This window comes from Stenella coeruleoalba (assembly GCF_951394435.1).
Source record: "Stenella coeruleoalba genome assembly, chromosome: 1".
Lineage (NCBI taxonomy): Eukaryota > Metazoa > Chordata > Mammalia > Artiodactyla > Delphinidae > Stenella > Stenella coeruleoalba.
Window position 1 is genome coordinate 155,354,556 of NC_137169.1, and position 21,118 is coordinate 155,375,673.

The window sequence follows — 21,118 nt, forward strand, 5'->3', positions numbered from 1 at the left end:
TTAACCTCGTGGGTAGATATGAAACGGAGCAGAGGTTCACAGATACTTAGACCCCGTTCTTTCTTGACACGTCTGGAAAGTGAAACTGAAGCCAAATTACGGAGGGCCTTGAGTGTCAGTCTTCGGAGCTTGGCCGTACGGGGTTGACAGCGGGTGCCACGGACGGCTCGGACGAGGGCAAGGGCATAACCCAAGAGCCCTGGGAGGTGTAGGAGAGGTCGCAGCGAGGGAGATAGAAAGGCATGCGATTCTCCGAAGCAGTCACCGTAACCCAGGTGTAAACTCATAAACGGTAGACGCCGAGTAAGGGCGACACAGATGGCAGGGAGGAGTACGAGGGACACTAGAAAGGAAAACGCTCAGGGCTTCACCAGGGATCGGGTGCATTCCTTTCTCCCTCTAACAGAGGTTATCAGTAACCGGGCTAGTCGCTGGGAATCAAGAGTAAGCCAAACAGGCGTGATCTCTTCTTCCTCACGGACCACCACGGGGTAAACTTACCTACCTGAAACTGGATGGGAAAGGCGATGACGGCCATAAGCGAGAGGTGCGTGGTGTCACGTGAGCTACGGTAGGGGGACGTGATGAGCTGAGTAGGTAAGGGGACGCTTTCTTGACCAAGTGACACCTGAGAAGAGATGAGAAGGGTGAGGCGGCATCGGTCAGCTGCAAACTAAACAGAGGGACACTGCCTGCAGAGGGGCAGCACGGGCCATGCGCCGTTGTAAGTATGCAGGCCTGAGAGGAGGCCACTGTGGGCAGGATGACTGAGAATGGAAGGAAGGAGCTGCAAGACGAGGCCGCAGAGATCACGCTCCACCCTGCCCAGGCGATGCCCTGCCCTGCGGACTAGCACACCCAGAGAGAGAGTACCGGTGCACAGCCAGCTGAGAAGCCTGCTCGAGGATGCAAGGCAAGGCTGCTTCTTTCACCAAGAAAGTCTTGCCTGGTAAACTAAACGGCGTATCGATGGAGCGGACACGTGATTTTACATTCTGAAGCAGGCGCCCCGCCTTACGGAACGGCGACGGTTCTCAGGGGGGCCGGGCAGGAGCCGCTCCGCGCGTCTGTCCCAGGGACCCACCCGCCTGCGGGACCTCCGGCCGCCTCGCAGGAAGCTACGACGCCCAGCCCCGTGGCTACCTGTGCAGCGAGGTGTACTCCGCGGACGCGTGCCACACACGCTTCAAGTGGGAGGGCGGCCTGAGTGGCAAGGCGAGAGGCCGGCCTGCCGCGCGTACCAAGAAGGCGCTCTTCGGCCTGGGCCTAGGTGCTTGCGCCGCCCCCCTGGGCCTACCGGGCTCTGAGGGCCCTGCCCTGGACCCCCTGCCCCCCTGCCCTTGGTTCAGTCACAGCAGAGGTGGCCACACCCACACCCTCTGTGACCTCGGCGTTCCACCCTCCTGCAGCCCCGCCCGCCCCCCCTCCGCCGGTTGCCCTGGGCTACGGAAGCTGCATCCTGGGGCCAGGGGGTTCCCAGGAGGCCAAGGGAAGACACGATGGCCTTAAGTGAGTCGCAGAGGCCTTACGTGGGCTTGTGTGGTTGGGTTCACCTCTTACGTTCCACCGAACTCTGCGAGAAGACAGGGACCTGCAGCCTCACAGTTGGGCTCCACGGTAAGGTGTGCGGGACAGACCTCAAACTGACCCACGGCATGGAGCGACACCCGCCATCGAGAGGTCTACAAGAGAGCCGCTGCAGCTAGCCCACAGGTCCCAGAAAACTAGATGCCTCTTTATGTAAGTGAGTTTTGGGGAGATTTGTTGCAAAGCATTATCGCAGCAAGAGCTGACTAATACAACGTTCTCCAAATCACTGCCATGTCCACGGCTGCCACCGTGCCTACGTGTAAGGCAACTGTGTCCTCGAACTTTGAGAACTCCTGAATTCTCGGTGCCTCTCCAACACAATGTACGTGGCTAAGGTGTCCCCAGATAACCTCACTAACGTACCACCGAGACCGCCCTAAGCTTTTATGGAACGTAATGCAACGCTCTTTCTATTCGTTCTCTGTTTCTACGTGGGTAAAATGCTTTCCGTCAGTCTAAAAGGATGGAAAATCGGCACAAAACACTCTGTGGATAGTTGTTTTTCACAAAGGAAAATCACAAACGAAACAGGCATTTCGCCGGGTGCAGAGCACTAACGCCCCCTAGTGCCTCTCAATGCCAAGTGGACAGAGGCACTTCATTAAATATCGAATCCCAGCTCTCTCCGCTTGAGAGGGAGAGCAAGCCATTCTCAGGTGGAGGAGGGCTGTTTTCAGCAGCTATCTGCAACGTTCTGTGGACCTGGCCACTGTGTAGCTACAAGGAAACCTTTTGTCTGAGGAACCTGACTAAAGAAACTTGAAAGTGGAGGAAGAGAGAAAGAATGAGACAACACCCTCATCTCGGTGACTCATCCACTTATTCGTTCACTTACCAAATCAAATATCCACTACGCGTAGAGAGTCCTGGGCTGAAAACCCGCACAGAACACGGAGACGTACCCCCATTCGCAGGGAGGTTAGGTACCAGAGAGGGAGACAAGATGTAGATTACCTTACGGCAGTTCCGCACATGTCCTGTTAAAGTGTTTGCAGCTCCAGGGGAGAGAAGGGATCCAGAAATCGCTTGGATTCTCAGTGAAGTCTTCCCAGAGAAGGAGGTGCAAAATAGGCGGACTGGAAGAAACAAAAAAATTAACCTCGTGGGTAGATATGAAACGGAGCAGAGGTTCACAGATACTTAGACCCCGTTCTTTCTTGACACGTCTGGAAAGTGAAACTGAAGCCAAATTACGGAGGGCCTTGAGTGTCAGTCTTCGGAGCTTGGCCGTACGGGGTTGACAGCGGGTGCCACGGACGGCTCGGACGAGGGCAAGGGCATAACCCAAGAGCCCTGGGAGGTGTAGGAGAGGTCGCAGCGAGGGAGATAGAAAGGCATGCGATTCTCCGAAGCAGTCACCGTAACCCAGGTGTAAACTCATAAACGGTAGACGCCGAGTAAGGGCGACACAGATGGCAGGGAGGAGTACGAGGGACACTAGAAAGGAAAACGCTCAGGGCTTCACCAGGGATCGGGTGCATTCCTTTCTCCCTCTAACAGAGGTTATCAGTAACCGGGCTAGTCGCTGGGAATCAAGAGTAAGCCAAAGAGGCGTGATCTCTTCTTCCTCACGGACCACCACGGGGTAAACTTACCTACCTGAAACTGGATGGGAAAGGCGATGACGGCCATAAGCGAGAGGTGCGTGGTGTCACGTGAGCTACGGTAGGGGGACGTGATGAGCTGAGTAGGTAAGGGGACGCTTTCTTGACCAAGTGACACCTGAGAAGAGATGAGAAGGGTGAGGCGGCATCGGTCAGCTGCAAACTAAACAGAGGGACACTGCCTGCAGAGGGGCAGCACGGGCCATGCGCCGTTGTAAGTATGCAGGCCTGAGAGGAGGCCACTGTGGGCAGGATGACTGAGAATGGAAGGAAGGAGCTGCAAGACGAGGCCGCAGAGATCACGCTCCACCCTGCCCAGGCGATGCCCTGCCCTGCGGACTAGCACACCCAGAGAGAGAGTACCGGTGCACAGCCAGCTGAGAAGCCTGCTCGAGGATGCAAGGCAAGGCTGCTTCTTTCACCAAGAAAGTCTTGCCTGGTAAACTAAACGGCGTATCGATGGAGCGGACACGTGATTTTACATTCTGAAGCAGGCGCCCCGCCTTACGGAACGGCGACGGTTCTCAGGGGGGCCGGGCAGGAGCCGCTCCGCGCGTCTGTCCCAGGGACCCACCCGCCTGCGGGACCTCCGGCCGCCTCGCAGGAAGCTACGACGCCCAGCCCCGTGGCTACCTGTGCAGCGAGGTGTACTCCGCGGACGCGTGCCACACACACTTCAAGTGGGAGGGCGGCCTGAGTGGCAAGGCGAGAGGCCGGCCTGCCGCGCGTACCAAGAAGGCGCTCTTCGGCCTGGGCCTAGGTGCTTGCGCCGCCCCCCTGGGCCTACCGGGCTCTGAGGGCCCTGCCCTGGACCCCCTGCCCCCCTGCCCTTGGTTCAGTCACAGCAGAGGTGGCCACACCCACACCCTCTGTGACCTCGGCGTTCCACCCTCCTGCAGCCCCGCCCGCCCCCCCTCCGCCGGTTGCCCTGGGCTACGGAAGCTGCATCCTGGGGCCAGGGGGTTCCCAGGAGGCCAAGGGAAGACACGATGGCCTTAAGTGAGTCGCAGAGGCCTTACGTGGGCTTGTGTGGTTGGGTTCACCTCTTACGTTTCACCGAACTCTGCGAGAAGACAGGGACCTGCAGCCTCACAGTTGGGCTCCACGGTAAGGTGTGCGGGACAGACCTCAAACTGACCCACGGCATGGAGCGACACCCGCCATCGAGAGGTCTACAAGAGAGCCGCTGCAGCTAGCCCACAGGTCCCAGAAAACTAGATGCCTCTTTATGTAAGTGAGTTTTGGGGAGATTTGTTGCAAAGCATTATCGCAGCAAGAGCTGACTAATACAACGTTCTCCAAATCACTGCCATGTCCACGGCTGCCACCGTGCCTACGTGTAAGGCAACTGTGTCCTCGAACTTTGAGAACTCCTGAATTCTCGGTGCCTCTCCAACACAATGTACGTGGCTAAGGTGTCCCCAGATAACCTCACTAACGTACCACCGAGACTGCCCTAAGCTTTTATGGAACGTAATGCAACGCTCTTTCTATTCGTTCTCTGTTTCTACGTGGGTAAAATGCTTTCCGTCAGTCTAAACGGATGGAAAATCGGCACAAAACACTCTGTGGATAGTTGTTTTTCACAAAGGAAAATCACAAACGAAACAGGCATTTCGCCGGGTGCAGAGCACTAACGCCCCCTAGTGCCTCTCAATGCCAAGTGGACAGAGGCACTTCATTAAATATCGAATCCCAGCTCTCTCCGCTTGAGAGGGAGAGCAAGCCATTCTCAGGTGGAGGAGGGCTGTTTTCAGCAGCTATCTGCAACGTTCTGTGGACCTGGCCACTGTGTAGCTACAAGGAAACCTTTTGTCTGAGGAACCTAACTAAAGAAACTTGAAAGTGGAGGAAGAGAGAAAGAATGAGACAACACCCTCATCTCGGTGACTCATCCACTTATTCGTTCACTTACCAAATCAAATATCCACTACGCGTAGAGAGTCCTGGGCTGAAAACCCGCACAGAACACGGAGACGTACCCCCATTCGCAGGGAGGTTAGGTACCAGAGAGGGAGACAAGATGTAGATTACCTTACGGCAGTTCTGCACATGTCCTGTTAAAGTGTTTGCAGCTCCAGGGGAGAGAAGGGATCCAGAAATCGCTTGGATTCTCAGTGAAGTCTTCCCAGAGAAGGAGGTGCAAAATAGGCGGACTGGAAGAAACAAAAAACTAACCTCGTGGGTAGATATGAAACGGAGCAGAGGTTCACAGATACTTAGACCCCGTTCTTTCTTGACACGTCTGGAAAGTGAAACTGAAGCCAAATTACGGAGGGCCTTGAGTGTCAGTCTTCGGAGCTTGGCCGTACGGGGTTGACAGCGGGTGCCACGGACGGCTCGGACGAGGGCAAGGGCATAACCCAAGAGCCCTGGGAGGTGTAGGAGAGGTCGCAGCGAGGGAGATAGAAAGGCATGCGATTCTCCGAAGCAGTCACCGTAACCCAGGTGTAAACTCATAAACGGTAGACGCCGAGTAAGGGCGACACAGATGGCAGGGAGGAGTACGAGGGACACTAGAAAGGAAAACGCTCAGGGCTTCACCAGGGATCGGGTGCATTCCTTTCTCCCTCTAACAGAGGTTATCAGTAACCGGGCTAGTCGCTGGGAATCAAGAGTAAGCCAAAGAGGCGTGATCTCTTCTTCCTCACGGACCACCACGGGGTAAACTTACCTACCTGAAACTGGATGGGAAAGGCGATGACGGCCATAAGCGAGAGGTGCGTGGTGTCACGTGAGCTACGGTAGGGGGACGTGATGAGCTGAGTAGGTAAGGGGACGCTTTCTTGACCAAGTGACACCTGAGAAGAGATGAGAAGGGTGAGGCGGCATCGGTCAGCTGCAAACTAAACAGAGGGACACTGCCTGCAGAGGGGCAGCACGGGCCATGCGCCGTTGTAAGTATGCAGGCCTGAGAGGAGGCCACTGTGGGCAGGATGACTGAGAATGGAAGGAAGGAGCTGCAAGACGAGGCCGCAGAGATCACGCTCCACCCTGCCCAGGCGATGCCCTGCCCTGCGGACTAGCACACCCAGAGAGAGAGTACCGGTGCACAGCCAGCTGAGAAGCCTGCTCGAGGAGGCAAGGCAAGGCTGCTTCTTTCACCAAGAAAGTCTTGCCTGGTAAACTAAACGGCGTATCGATGGAGCGGACACGTGATTTTACATTCTGAAGCAGGCGCCCCGCCTTACGGAACGGCGACGGTTCTCAGGGGGGCCGGGCAGGAGCCGCTCCGCGCGTCTGTCCCAGGGACCCACCCGCCTGCGGGACCTCCGGCCGCCTCGCAGGAAGCTACGACGCCCAGCCCCGTGGCTACCTGTGCAGCGAGGTGTACTCCGCGGACGCGTGCCACACACACTTCAAGTGGGAGGGCGGCCTGAGTGGCAAGGCGAGAGGCCGGCCTGCCGCGCGTACCAAGAAGGCGCTCTTCGGCCTGGGCCTAGGTGCTTGCGCCGCCCCCCTGGGCCTACCGGGCTCTGAGGGCCCTGCCCTGGACCCCCTGCCCCCCTGCCCTTGGTTCAGTCACAGCAGAGGTGGCCACACCCACACCCTCTGTGACCTCGGCGTTCCACCCTCCTGCAGCCCCGCCCGCCCCCCCTCCGCCGGTTGCCCTGGGCTACGGAAGCTGCATCCTGGGGCCAGGGGGTTCCCAGGAGGCCAAGGGAAGACACGATGGCCTTAAGTGAGTCGCAGAGGCCTTACGTGGGCTTGTGTGGTTGGGTTCACCTCTTACGTTCCACCGAAATCTGCGAGAAGACAGGGACCTGCAGCCTCACAGTTGGGCTCCACGGTAAGGTGTGCGGGACAGACCTCAAACTGACCCACGGCATGGAGCGACACCCGCCATCGAGAGGTCTACAAGAGAGCCGCTGCAGCTAGCCCACAGGTCCCAGAAAACTAGATGCCTCTTTATGTAAGTGAGTTTTGGGGAGATTTGTTGCAAAGCATTATCGCAGCAAGAGCTGACTAATACAACGTTCTCCAAATCACTGCCATGTCCACGGCTGCCACCGTGCCTACGTGTAAGGCAACTGTGTCCTCGAACTTTGAGAACTCCTGAATTCTCGGTGCCTCTCCAACACAATGTACGTGGCTAAGGTGTCCCCAGATAACCTCACTAACGTACCACCGAGACCGCCCTAAGCTTTTATGGAACGTAATGCAACGCTCTTTCTATTCGTTCTCTGTTTCTACGTGGGTAAAATGCTTTCCGTCAGTCTAAAAGGATGGAAAATCGGCACAAAACACTCTGTGGATAGTTGTTTTTCACAAAGGAAAATCACAAACGAAACAGGCATTTCGCCGGGTGCAGAGCACTAACGCCCCCTAGTGCCTCTCAATGCCAAGTGGACAGAGGCACTTCATTAAATATCGAATCCCAGCTCTCTCCGCTTGAGAGGGAGAGCAAGCCATTCTCAGGTGGAGGAGGGCTGTTTTCAGCAGCTATCTGCAACGTTCTGTGGACCTGGCCACTGTGTAGCTACAAGGAAACCTTTTGTCTGAGGAACCTGACTAAAGAAACTTGAAAGTGGAGGAAGAGAGAAAGAATGAGACAACACCCTCATCTCGGTGACTCATCCACTTATTCGTTCACTTACCAAATCAAATATCCACTACGCGTAGAGAGTCCTGGGCTGAAAACCCGCACAGAACACGGAGACGTACCCCCATTCGCAGGGAGGTTAGGTACCAGAGAGGGAGACAAGATGTAGATTACCTTACGGCAGTTCCGCACATGTCCTGTTAAAGTGTTTGCAGCTCCAGGGGAGAGAAGGGATCCAGAAATCGCTTGGATTCTCAGTGAAGTCTTCCCAGAGAAGGAGGTGCAAAATAGGCGGACTGGAAGAAACAAAAAAATTAACCTCGTGGGTAGATATGAAACGGAGCAGAGGTTCACAGATACTTAGACCCCGTTCTTTCTTGACACGTCTGGAAAGTGAAACTGAAGCCAAATTACGGAGGGCCTTGAGTGTCAGTCTTCGGAGCTTGGCCGTACGGGGTTGACAGCGGGTGCCACGGACGGCTCGGACGAGGGCAAGGGCATAACCCAAGAGCCCTGGGAGGTGTAGGAGAGGTCGCAGCGAGGGAGATAGAAAGGCATGCGATTCTCCGAAGCAGTCACCGTAACCCAGGTGTAAACTCATAAACGGTAGACGCCGAGTAAGGGCGACACAGATGGCAGGGAGGAGTACGAGGGACACTAGAAAGGAAAACGCTCAGGGCTTCACCAGGGATCGGGTGCATTCCTTTCTCCCTCTAACAGAGGTTATCAGTAACCGGGCTAGTCGCTGGGAATCAAGAGTAAGCCAAAGAGGCGTGATCTCTTCTTCCTCACGGACCACCACGGGGTAAACTTACCTACCTGAAACTGGATGGGAAAGGCGATGACGGCCATAAGCGAGAGGTGCGTGGTGTCACGTGAGCTACGGTAGGGGGACGTGATGAGCTGAGTAGGTAAGGGGACGCTTTCTTGACCAAGTGACACCTGAGAAGAGATGAGAAGGGTGAGGCGGCATCGGTCAGCTGCAAACTAAACAGAGGGACACTGCCTGCAGAGGGGCAGCACGGGCCATGCGCCGTTGTAAGTATGCAGGCCTGAGAGGAGGCCACTGTGGGCAGGATGACTGAGAATGGAAGGAAGGAGCTGCAAGACGAGGCCGCAGAGATCACGCTCCACCCTGCCCAGGCGATGCCCTGCCCTGCGGACTAGCACACCCAGAGAGAGAGTACCGGTGCACAGCCAGCTGAGAAGCCTGCTCGAGGAGGCAAGGCAAGGCTGCTTCTTTCACCAAGAAAGTCTTGCCTGGTAAACTAAACGGCGTATCGATGGAGCGGACACGTGATTTTACATTCTGAAGCAGGCGCCCCGCCTTACGGAACGGCGACGGTTCTCAGGGGGGCCGGGCAGGAGCCGCTCCGCGCGTCTGTCCCAGGGACCCACCCGCCTGCGGGACCTCCGGCCGCCTCGCAGGAAGCTACGACGCCCAGCCCCGTGGCTACCTGTGCAGCGAGGTGTACTCCGCGGACGCGTGCCACACACACTTCAAGTGGGAGGGCGGCCTGAGTGGCAAGGCGAGAGGCCGGCCTGCCGCGCGTACCAAGAAGGCGCTCTTCGGCCTGGGCCTAGGTGCTTGCGCCGCCCCCCTGGGCCTACCGGGCTCTGAGGGCCCTGCCCTGGACCCCCTGCCCCCCTGCCCTTGGTTCAGTCACAGCAGAGGTGGCCACACCCACACCCTCTGTGACCTCGGCGTTCCACCCTCCTGCAGCCCCGCCCGCCCCCCCTCCGCCGGTTGCCCTGGGCTACGGAAGCTGCATCCTGGGGCCAGGGGGTTCCCAGGAGGCCAAGGGAAGACACGATGGCCTTAAGTGAGTCGCAGAGGCCTTACGTGGGCTTGTGTGGTTGGGTTCACCTCTTACGTTCCACCGAAATCTGCGAGAAGACAGGGACCTGCAGCCTCACAGTTGGGCTCCACGGTAAGGTGTGCGGGACAGACCTCAAACTGACCCACGGCATGGAGCGACACCCGCCATCGAGAGGTCTACAAGAGAGCCGCTGCAGCTAGCCCACAGGTCCCAGAAAACTAGATGCCTCTTTATGTAAGTGAGTTTTGGGGAGATTTGTTGCAAAGCATTATCGCAGCAAGAGCTGACTAATACAACGTTCTCCAAATCACTGCCATGTCCACGGCTGCCACCGTGCCTACGTGTAAGGCAACTGTGTCCTCGAACTTTGAGAACTCCTGAATTCTCGGTGCCTCTCCAACACAATGTACGTGGCTAAGGTGTCCCCAGATAACCTCACTAACGTACCACCGAGACCGCCCTAAGCTTTTATGGAACGTAATGCAACGCTCTTTCTATTCGTTCTCTGTTTCTACGTGGGTAAAATGCTTTCCGTCAGTCTAAAAGGATGGAAAATCGGCACAAAACACTCTGTGGATAGTTGTTTTTCACAAAGGAAAATCACAAACGAAACAGGCATTTCGCCGGGTGCAGAGCACTAACGCCCCCTAGTGCCTCTCAATGCCAAGTGGACAGAGGCACTTCATTAAATATCGAATCCCAGCTCTCTCCGCTTGAGAGGGAGAGCAAGCCATTCTCAGGTGGAGGAGGGCTGTTTTCAGCAGCTATCTGCAACGTTCTGTGGACCTGGCCACTGTGTAGCTACAAGGAAACCTTTTGTCTGAGGAACCTGACTAAAGAAACTTGAAAGTGGAGGAAGAGAGAAAGAATGAGACAACACCCTCATCTCGGTGACTCATCCACTTATTCGTTCACTTACCAAATCAAATATCCACTACGCGTAGAGAGTCCTGGGCTGAAAACCCGCACAGAACACGGAGACGTACCCCCATTCGCAGGGAGGTTAGGTACCAGAGAGGGAGACAAGATGTAGATTACCTTACGGCAGTTCCGCACATGTCCTGTTAAAGTGTTTGCAGCTCCAGGGGAGAGAAGGGATCCAGAAATCGCTTGGATTCTCAGTGAAGTCTTCCCAGAGAAGGAGGTGCAAAATAGGCGGACTGGAAGAAACAAAAAAATTAACCTCGTGGGTAGATATGAAACGGAGCAGAGGTTCACAGATACTTAGACCCCGTTCTTTCTTGACACGTCTGGAAAGTGAAACTGAAGCCAAATTACGGAGGGCCTTGAGTGTCAGTCTTCGGAGCTTGGCCGTACGGGGTTGACAGCGGGTGCCACGGACGGCTCGGACGAGGGCAAGGGCATAACCCAAGAGCCCTGGGAGGTGTAGGAGAGGTCGCAGCGAGGGAGATAGAAAGGCATGCGATTCTCCGAAGCAGTCACCGTAACCCAGGTGTAAACTCATAAACGGTAGACGCCGAGTAAGGGCGACACAGATGGCAGGGAGGAGTACGAGGGACACTAGAAAGGAAAACGCTCAGGGCTTCACCAGGGATCGGGTGCATTCCTTTCTCCCTCTAACAGAGGTTATCAGTAACCGGGCTAGTCGCTGGGAATCAAGAGTAAGCCAAAGAGGCGTGATCTCTTCTTCCTCACGGACCACCACGGGGTAAACTTACCTACCTGAAACTGGATGGGAAAGGCGATGACGGCCATAAGCGAGAGGTGCGTGGTGTCACGTGAGCTACGGTAGGGGGACGTGATGAGCTGAGTAGGTAAGGGGACGCTTTCTTGACCAAGTGACACCTGAGAAGAGATGAGAAGGGTGAGGCGGCATCGGTCAGCTGCAAACTAAACAGAGGGACACTGCCTGCAGAGGGGCAGCACGGGCCATGCGCCGTTGTAAGTATGCAGGCCTGAGAGGAGGCCACTGTGGGCAGGATGACTGAGAATGGAAGGAAGGAGCTGCAAGACGAGGCCGCAGAGATCACGCTCCACCCTGCCCAGGCGATGCCCTGCCCTGCGGACTAGCACACCCAGAGAGAGAGTACCGGTGCACAGCCAGCTGAGAAGCCTGCTCGAGGAGGCAAGGCAAGGCTGCTTCTTTCACCAAGAAAGTCTTGCCTGGTAAACTAAACGGCGTATCGATGGAGCGGACACGTGATTTTACATTCTGAAGCAGGCGCCCCGCCTTACGGAACGGCGACGGTTCTCAGGGGGGCCGGGCAGGAGCCGCTCCGCGCGTCTGTCCCAGGGACCCACCCGCCTGCGGGACCTCCGGCCGCCTCGCAGGAAGCTACGACGCCCAGCCCCGTGGCTACCTGTGCAGCGAGGTGTACTCCGCGGACGCGTGCCACACACACTTCAAGTGGGAGGGCGGCCTGAGTGGCAAGGCGAGAGGCCGGCCTGCCGCGCGTACCAAGAAGGCGCTCTTCGGCCTGGGCCTAGGTGCTTGCGCCGCCCCCCTGGGCCTACCGGGCTCTGAGGGCCCTGCCCTGGACCCCCTGCCCCCCTGCCCTTGGTTCAGTCACAGCAGAGGTGGCCACACCCACACCCTCTGTGACCTCGGCGTTCCACCCTCCTGCAGCCCCGCCCGCCCCCCCTCCGCCGGTTGCCCTGGGCTACGGAAGCTGCATCCTGGGGCCAGGGGGTTCCCAGGAGGCCAAGGGAAGACACGATGGCCTTAAGTGAGTCGCAGAGGCCTTACGTGGGCTTGTGTGGTTGGGTTCACCTCTTACGTTCCACCGAACTCTGCGAGAAGACAGGGACCTGCAGCCTCACAGTTGGGCTCCACGGTAAGGTGTGCGGGACAGACCTCAAACTGACCCACGGCATGGAGCGACACCCGCCATCGAGAGGTCTACAAGAGAGCCGCTGCAGCTAGCCCACAGGTCCCAGAAAACTAGATGCCTCTTTATGTAAGTGAGTTTTGGGGAGATTTGTTGCAAAGCATTATCGCAGCAAGAGCTGACTAATACAACGTTCTCCAAATCACTGCCATGTCCACGGCTGCCACCGTGCCTACGTGTAAGGCAACTGTGTCCTCGAACTTTGAGAACTCCTGAATTCTCGGTGCCTCTCCAACACAATGTACGTGGCTAAGGTGTCCCCAGATAACCTCACTAACGTACCACCGAGACCGCCCTAAGCTTTTATGGAACGTAATGCAACGCTCTTTCTATTCGTTCTCTGTTTCTACGTGGGTAAAATGCTTTCCGTCAGTCTAAAAGGATGGAAAATCGGCACAAAACACTCTGTGGATAGTTGTTTTTCACAAAGGAAAATCACAAACGAAACAGGCATTTCGCCGGGTGCAGAGCACTAACGCCCCCTAGTGCCTCTCAATGCCAAGTGGACAGAGGCACTTCATTAAATATCGAATCCCAGCTCTCTCCGCTTGAGAGGGAGAGCAAGCCATTCTCAGGTGGAGGAGGGCTGTTTTCAGCAGCTATCTGCAACGTTCTGTGGACCTGGCCACTGTGTAGCTACAAGGAAACCTTTTGTCTGAGGAACCTGACTAAAGAAACTTGAAAGTGGAGGAAGAGAGAAAGAATGAGACAACACCCTCATCTCGGTGACTCATCCACTTATTCGTTCACTTACCAAATCAAATATCCACTACGCGTAGAGAGTCCTGGGCTGAAAACCCGCACAGAACACGGAGACGTACCCCCATTCGCAGGGAGGTTAGGTACCAGAGAGGGAGACAAGATGTAGATTACCTTACGGCAGTTCCGCACATGTCCTGTTAAAGTGTTTGCAGCTCCAGGGGAGAGAAGGGATCCAGAAATCGCTTGGATTCTCAGTGAAGTCTTCCCAGAGAAGGAGGTGCAAAATAGGCGGACTGGAAGAAACAAAAAAATTAACCTCGTGGGTAGATATGAAACGGAGCAGAGGTTCACAGATACTTAGACCCCGTTCTTTCTTGACACGTCTGGAAAGTGAAACTGAAGCCAAATTACGGAGGGCCTTGAGTGTCAGTCTTCGGAGCTTGGCCGTACGGGGTTGACAGCGGGTGCCACGGACGGCTCGGACGAGGGCAAGGGCATAACCCAAGAGCCCTGGGAGGTGTAGGAGAGGTCGCAGCGAGGGAGATAGAAAGGCATGCGATTCTCCGAAGCAGTCACCGTAACCCAGGTGTAAACTCATAAACGGTAGACGCCGAGTAAGGGCGACACAGATGGCAGGGAGGAGTACGAGGGACACTAGAAAGGAAAACGCTCAGGGCTTCACCAGGGATCGGGTGCATTCCTTTCTCCCTCTAACAGAGGTTATCAGTAACCGGGCTAGTCGCTGGGAATCAAGAGTAAGCCAAAGAGGCGTGATCTCTTCTTCCTCACGGACCACCACGGGGTAAACTTACCTACCTGAAACTGGATGGGAAAGGCGATGACGGCCATAAGCGAGAGGTGCGTGGTGTCACGTGAGCTACGGTAGGGGGACGTGATGAGCTGAGTAGGTAAGGGGACGCTTTCTTGACCAAGTGACACCTGAGAAGAGATGAGAAGGGTGAGGCGGCATCGGTCAGCTGCAAACTAAACAGAGGGACACTGCCTGCAGAGGGGCAGCACGGGCCATGCGCCGTTGTAAGTATGCAGGCCTGAGAGGAGGCCACTGTGGGCAGGATGACTGAGAATGGAAGGAAGGAGCTGCAAGACGAGGCCGCAGAGATCACGCTCCACCCTGCCCAGGCGATGCCCTGCCCTGCGGACTAGCACACCCAGAGAGAGAGTACCGGTGCACAGCCAGCTGAGAAGCCTGCTCGAGGAGGCAAGGCAAGGCTGCTTCTTTCACCAAGAAAGTCTTGCCTGGTAAACTAAACGGCGTATCGATGGAGCGGACACGTGATTTTACATTCTGAAGCAGGCGCCCCGCCTTACGGAACGGCGACGGTTCTCAGGGGGGCCGGGCAGGAGCCGCTCCGCGCGTCTGTCCCAGGGACCCACCCGCCTGCGGGACCTCCGGCCGCCTCGCAGGAAGCTACGACGCCCAGCCCCGTGGCTACCTGTGCAGCGAGGTGTACTCCGCGGACGCGTGCCACACACACTTCAAGTGGGAGGGCGGCCTGAGTGGCAAGGCGAGAGGCCGGCCTGCCGCGCGTACCAAGAAGGCGCTCTTCGGCCTGGGCCTAGGTGCTTGCGCCGCCCCCCTGGGCCTACCGGGCTCTGAGGGCCCTGCCCTGGACCCCCTGCCCCCCTGCCCTTGGTTCAGTCACAGCAGAGGTGGCCACACCCACACCCTCTGTGACCTCGGCGTTCCACCCTCCTGCAGCCCCGCCCGCCCCCCCTCCGCCGGTTGCCCTGGGCTACGGAAGCTGCATCCTGGGGCCAGGGGGTTCCCAGGAGGCCAAGGGAAGACACGATGGCCTTAAGTGAGTCGCAGAGGCCTTACGTGGGCTTGTGTGGTTGGGTTCACCTCTTACGTTCCACCGAAATCTGCGAGAAGACAGGGACCTGCAGCCTCACAGTTGGGCTCCACGGTAAGGTGTGCGGGACAGACCTCAAACTGACCCACGGCATGGAGCGACACCCGCCATCGAGAGGTCTACAAGAGAGCCGCTGCAGCTAGCCCACAGGTCCCAGAAAACTAGATGCCTCTTTATGTAAGTGAGTTTTGGGGAGATTTGTTGCAAAGCATTATCGCAGCAAGAGCTGACTAATACAACGTTCTCCAAATCACTGCCATGTCCACGGCTGCCACCGTGCCTACGTGTAAGGCAACTGTGTCCTCGAACTTTGAGAACTCCTGAATTCTCGGTGCCTCTCCAACACAATGTACGTGGCTAAGGTGTCCCCAGATAACCTCACTAACGTACCACCGAGACCGCCCTAAGCTTTTATGGAACGTAATGCAACGCTCTTTCTATTCGTTCTCTGTTTCTACGTGGGTAAAATGCTTTCCGTCAGTCTAAAAGGATGGAAAATCGGCACAAAACACTCTGTGGATAGTTGTTTTTCACAAAGGAAAATCACAAACGAAACAGGCATTTCGCCGGGTGCAGAGCACTAACGCCCCCTAGTGCCTCTCAATGCCAAGTGGACAGAGGCACTTCATTAAATATCGAATCCCAGCTCTCTCCGCTTGAGAGGGAGAGCAAGCCATTCTCAGGTGGAGGAGGGCTGTTTTCAGCAGCTATCTGCAACGTTCTGTGGACCTGGCCACTGTGTAGCTACAAGGAAACCTTTTGTCTGAGGAACCTGACTAAAGAAACTTGAAAGTGGAGGAAGAGAGAAAGAATGAGACAACACCCTCATCTCGGTGACTCATCCACTTATTCGTTCACTTACCAAATCAAATATCCACTACGCGTAGAGAGTCCTGGGCTGAAAACCCGCACAGAACACGGAGACGTACCCCCATTCGCAGGGAGGTTAGGTACCAGAGAGGGAGACAAGATGTAGATTACCTTACGGCAGTTCCGCACATGTCCTGTTAAAGTGTTTGCAGCTCCAGGGGAGAGAAGGGATCCAGAAATCGCTTGGATTCTCAGTGAAGTCTTCCCAGAGAAGGAGGTGCAAAATAGGCGGACTGGAAGAAACAAAAAAATTAACCTCGTGGGTAGATATGAAACGGAGCAGAGGTTCACAGATACTTAGACCCCGTTCTTTCTTGACACGTCTGGAAAGTGAAACTGAAGCCAAATTACGGAGGGCCTTGAGTGTCAGTCTTCGGAGCTTGGCCGTACGGGGTTGACAGCGGGTGCCACGGACGGCTCGGACGAGGGCAAGGGCATAACCCAAGAGCCCTGGGAGGTGTAGGAGAGGTCGCAGCGAGGGAGATAGAAAGGCATGCGATTCTCCGAAGCAGTCACCGTAACCCAGGTGTAAACTCATAAACGGTAGACGCCGAGTAAGGGCGACACAGATGGCAGGGAGGAGTACGAGGGACACTAGAAAGGAAAACGCTCAGGGCTTCACCAGGGATCGGGTGCATTCCTTTCTCCCTCTAACAGAGGTTATCAGTAACCGGGCTAGTCGCTGGGAATCAAGAGTAAGCCAAAGAGGCGTGATCTCTTCTTCCTCACGGACCACCACGGGGTAAACTTACCTACCTGAAACTGGATGGGAAAGGCGATGACGGCCATAAGCGAGAGGTGCGTGGTGTCACGTGAGCTACGGTAGGGGGACGTGATGAGCTGAGTAGGTAAGGGGACGCTTTCTTGACCAAGTGACACCTGAGAAGAGATGAGAAGGGTGAGGCGGCATCGGTCAGCTGCAAACTAAACAGAGGGACACTGCCTGCAGAGGGGCAGCACGGGCCATGCGCCGTTGTAAGTATGCAGGCCTGAGAGGAGGCCACTGTGGGCAGGATGACTGAGAATGGAAGGAAGGAGCTGCAAGACGAGGCCGCAGAGATCACGCTCCACCCTGCCCAGGCGATGCCCTGCCCTGCGGACTAGCACACCCAGAGAGAGAGTACCGGTGCACAGCCAGCTGAGAAGCCTGCTCGAGGATGCAAGGCAAGGCTGCTTCTTTCACCAAGAAAGTCTTGCCTGGTAAACTAAACGGCGTATCGATGGAGCGGACACGTGATTTTACATTCTGAAGCAGGCGCCCCGCCTTACGGAACGGCGACGGTTCTCAGGGGGGCCGGGCAGGAGCCGCTCCGCGCGTCTGTCCCAGGGACCCACCCGCCTGCGGGACCTCCGGCCGCCTCGCAGGAAGCTACGACGCCCAGCCCCGTGGCTACCTGTGCAGCGAGGTGTACTCCGCGGACGCGTGCCACACACACTTCAAGTGGGAGGGCGGCCTGAGTGGCAAGGCGAGAGGCCGGCCTGCCGCGCGTACCAAGAAGGCGCTCTTCGGCCTGGGCCTAGGTGCTTGCGCCGCCCCCCTGGGCCTACCGGGCTCTGAGGGCCCTGCCCTGGACCCCCTGCCCCCCTGCCCTTGGTTCAGTCACAGCAGAGGTGGCCACACCCACACCCTCTGTGACCTCGGCGTTCCACCCTCCTGCAGCCCCGCCCGCCCCCCCTCCGCCGGTTGCCCTGGGCTACGGAAGCTGCATCCTGGGGCCAGGGGGTTCCCAGGAGGCCAAGGGAAGACACGATGGCCTTAAGTGAGTCGCAGAGGCCTTACGTGGGCTTGTGTGGTTGGGTTCACCTCTTACGTTCCACCGAACTCTGCGAGAAGACAGGGACCTGCAGCCTCACAGTTGGGCTCCACGGTAAGGTGTGCGGGACAGACCTCAAACTGACCCACGGCATGGAGCGACACCCGCCATCGAGAGGTCTACAAGAGAGCCGCTGCAGCTAGCCCACAGGTCCCAGAAAACTAGATGCCTCTTTATGTAAGTGAGTTTTGGGGAGATTTGTTGCAAAGCATTATCGCAGCAAGAGCTGACTAATACAACGTTCTCCAAATCACTGCCATGTCCACGGCTGCCACCGTGCCTACGTGTAAGGCAACTGTGTCCTCGAACTTTGAGAACTCCTGAATTCTCGGTGCCTCTCCAACACAATGTACGTGGCTAAGGTGTCCCCAGATAACCTCACTAACGTACCACCGAGACCGCCCTAAGCTTTTATGGAACGTAATGCAACGCTCTTTCTATTCGTTCTCTGTTTCTACGTGGGTAAAATGCTTTCCGTCAGTCTAAAAGGATGGAAAATCGGCACAAAACACTCTGTGGATAGTTGTTTTTCACAAAGGAAAATCACAAACGAAACAGGCATTTCGCCGGGTGCAGAGCACTAACGCCCCCTAGTGCCTCTCAATGCCAAGTGGACAGAGGCACTTCATTAAATATCGAATCCCAGCTCTCTCCGCTTGAGAGGGAGAGCAAGCCATTCTCAGGTGGAGGAGGGCTGTTTTCAGCAGCTATCTGCAACGTTCTGTGGACCTGGCCACTGTGTAGCTACAAGGAAACCTTTTGTCTGAGGAACCTAACTAAAGAAACTTGAAAGTGGAGGAAGAGAGAAAGAATGAGACAACACCCTCATCTCGGTGACTCATCCACTTATTCGTTCACTTACCAAATCAAATATCCACTACGCGTAGAGAGTCCTGGGCTGAAAACCCGCACAGAACACGGAGACGTACCCCCATTCGCAGGGAGGTTAGGTACCAGAGAGGGAGACAAGATGTAGATTACCTTACGGCAGTTCCGCACATGTCCTGTTAAAGTGTTTGCAGCTCCAGGGGAGAGAAGGGATCCAGAAATCGCTTGGATTCTCAGTGAAGTCTTCCCAGAGAAGGAGGTGCAAAATAGGCGGACTGGAAGAAACAAAAAAATTAACCTCGTGGGTAGATATGAAACGGAGCAAAGGTTCACAGATACTTAGACCCCGTTCTTTCTTGACACGTCTGGAAAGTGAAACTGAAGCCAAATTACGGAGGGCCTTGAGTGTCAGTCTTCGGAGCTTGGCCGTACGGGGTTGACAGCGGGTGCCACGGACGGCTCGGACGAGGGCAAGGGCATAACCCAAGAGCCCTGGGAGGTGTAGGAGAGGTCGCAGCGAGGGAGATAGAAAGGCATGCGATTCTCCGAAGCAGTCACCGTAACCCAGGTGTAAACTCATAAACGGTAGACGCCGAGTAAGGGCGACACAGATGGCAGGGAGGAGTACGAGGGACACTAGAAAGGAAAACGCTCAGGGCTTCACCAGGGATCGGGTGCATTCCTTTCTCCCTCTAACAGAGGTTATCAGTAACCGGGCTAGTCGCTGGGAATCAAGAGTAAGCCAAAGAGGCGTGATCTCTTCTTCCTCACGGACCACCACGGGGTAAACTTACCTACCTGAAACTGGATGGGAAAGGCGATGACGGCCATAAGCGAGAGGTGCGTGGTGTCACGTGAGCTACGGTAGGGGGACGTGATGAGCTGAGTAGGTAAGGGGACGCTTTCTTGACCAAGTGACACCTGAGAAGAGATGAGAAGGGTGAGGCGGCATCGGTCAGCTGCAAACTAAACAGAGGGACACTGCCTGCAGAGGGGCAGCACGGGCCATGCGCCGTTGTAAGTATGCAGGCCTGAGAGGAGGCCACTGTGGGCAGGATGACTGAGAATGGAAGGAAGGAGCTGCAAGACGAGGCCGCAGAGATCACGCTCCACCCTGCCCAGGCGATGCCCTGCCCTGCGGACTAGCACACCCAGAGAGAGAGTACCGGTGCACAGCCAGCTGAGAAGCCTGCTCGAGGATGCAAGGCAAGGCTGCTTCTTTCACCAAGAAAGTCTTGCCTGGTAAACTAAACGGCGTATCGATGGAGCGGACACGTGATTTTACATTCTGAAGCAGGCGCCCCGCCTTACGGAACGGCGACGGTTCTCAGGGGGGCCGGGCAGGAGCCGCTCCGCGCGTCTGTCCCAGGGACCCACCCGCCTGCGGGACCTCCGGCCGCCTCGCAGGAAGCTACGACGCCCAGCCCCGTGGCTACCTGTGCAGCGAGGTGTACTCCGCGGACGCGTGCCACACACACTTCAAGTGGGAGGGCGGCCTGAGTGGCAAGGCGAGAGGCCGGCCTGCCGCGCGTACCAAGAAGGCGCTCTTCGGCCTGGGCCTAGGTGCTTGCGCCGCCCCCCTGGGCCTACCGGGCTCTGAGGGCCCTGCCCTGGACCCCCTGCCCCCCTGCCCTTGGTTCAGTCACAGCAGAGGTGGCCACACCCACACCCTCTGTGACCTCGGCGTTCCACCCTCCTGCAGCCCCGCCCGCCCCCCCTCCGCCGGTTGCCCTGGGCTACGGAAGCTGCATCCTGGGGCCAGGGGGTTCCCAGGAGGCCAAGGGAAGACACGATGGCCTTAAGTGAGTCGCAGAGGCCTTACGTGGGCTTGTGTGGTTGGGTTCACCTCTTACGTTTCACCGAACTCTGCGAGAAGACAGGGACCTGCAGCCTCACAGTTGGGCTCCACGGTAAGGTGTGCGGGACAGACCTCAAACTGACCCACGGCATGGAGCGACACCCGCCATCGAGAGGTCTACAAGAGAGCCGCTGCAGCTAGCCCACAGGTCCCAGAAAACTAGATGCCTCTTTATGTAAGTGAGTTTTGGGGAGATTTGTTGCAAAGCATTATCGCAGCAAGAGCTGACTAATACAACGTTCTCCAAATCACTGCCATGTCCACGGCTGCCACCGTGCCTACGTGTAAGGCAACTGTGTCCTCGAACTTTGAGAACTCCTGAATTCTCGGTGCCTCTCCAACACAATGTACGTGGCTAAGGTGTCCCCAGATAACCTCACTAACGTACCACCGAGACTGCCCTAAGCTTTTATTGAACGTAATGCAACGCTCTTTCTATTCGTTCTCTGTTTCTACGTGGGTAAAATGCTTTCCGTCAGTCTAAACGGATGGAAAATCGGCACAAAACACTCTGTGGATAGTTGTTTTTCACAAAGGAAAATCACAAACGAAACAGGCATTTCGCCGGGTGCAGAGCACTAACGCCCCCTAGTGCCTCTCAATGCCAAGTGGACAGAGGCACTTCATTAAATATCGAATCCCAGCTCTCTCCGCTTGAGAGGGAGAGCAAGCCATTCTCAGGTGGAGGAGGGCTGTTTTCAGCAGCTATCTGCAACGTTCTGTGGACCTGGCCACTGTGTAGCTACAAGGAAACCTTTTGTCTGAG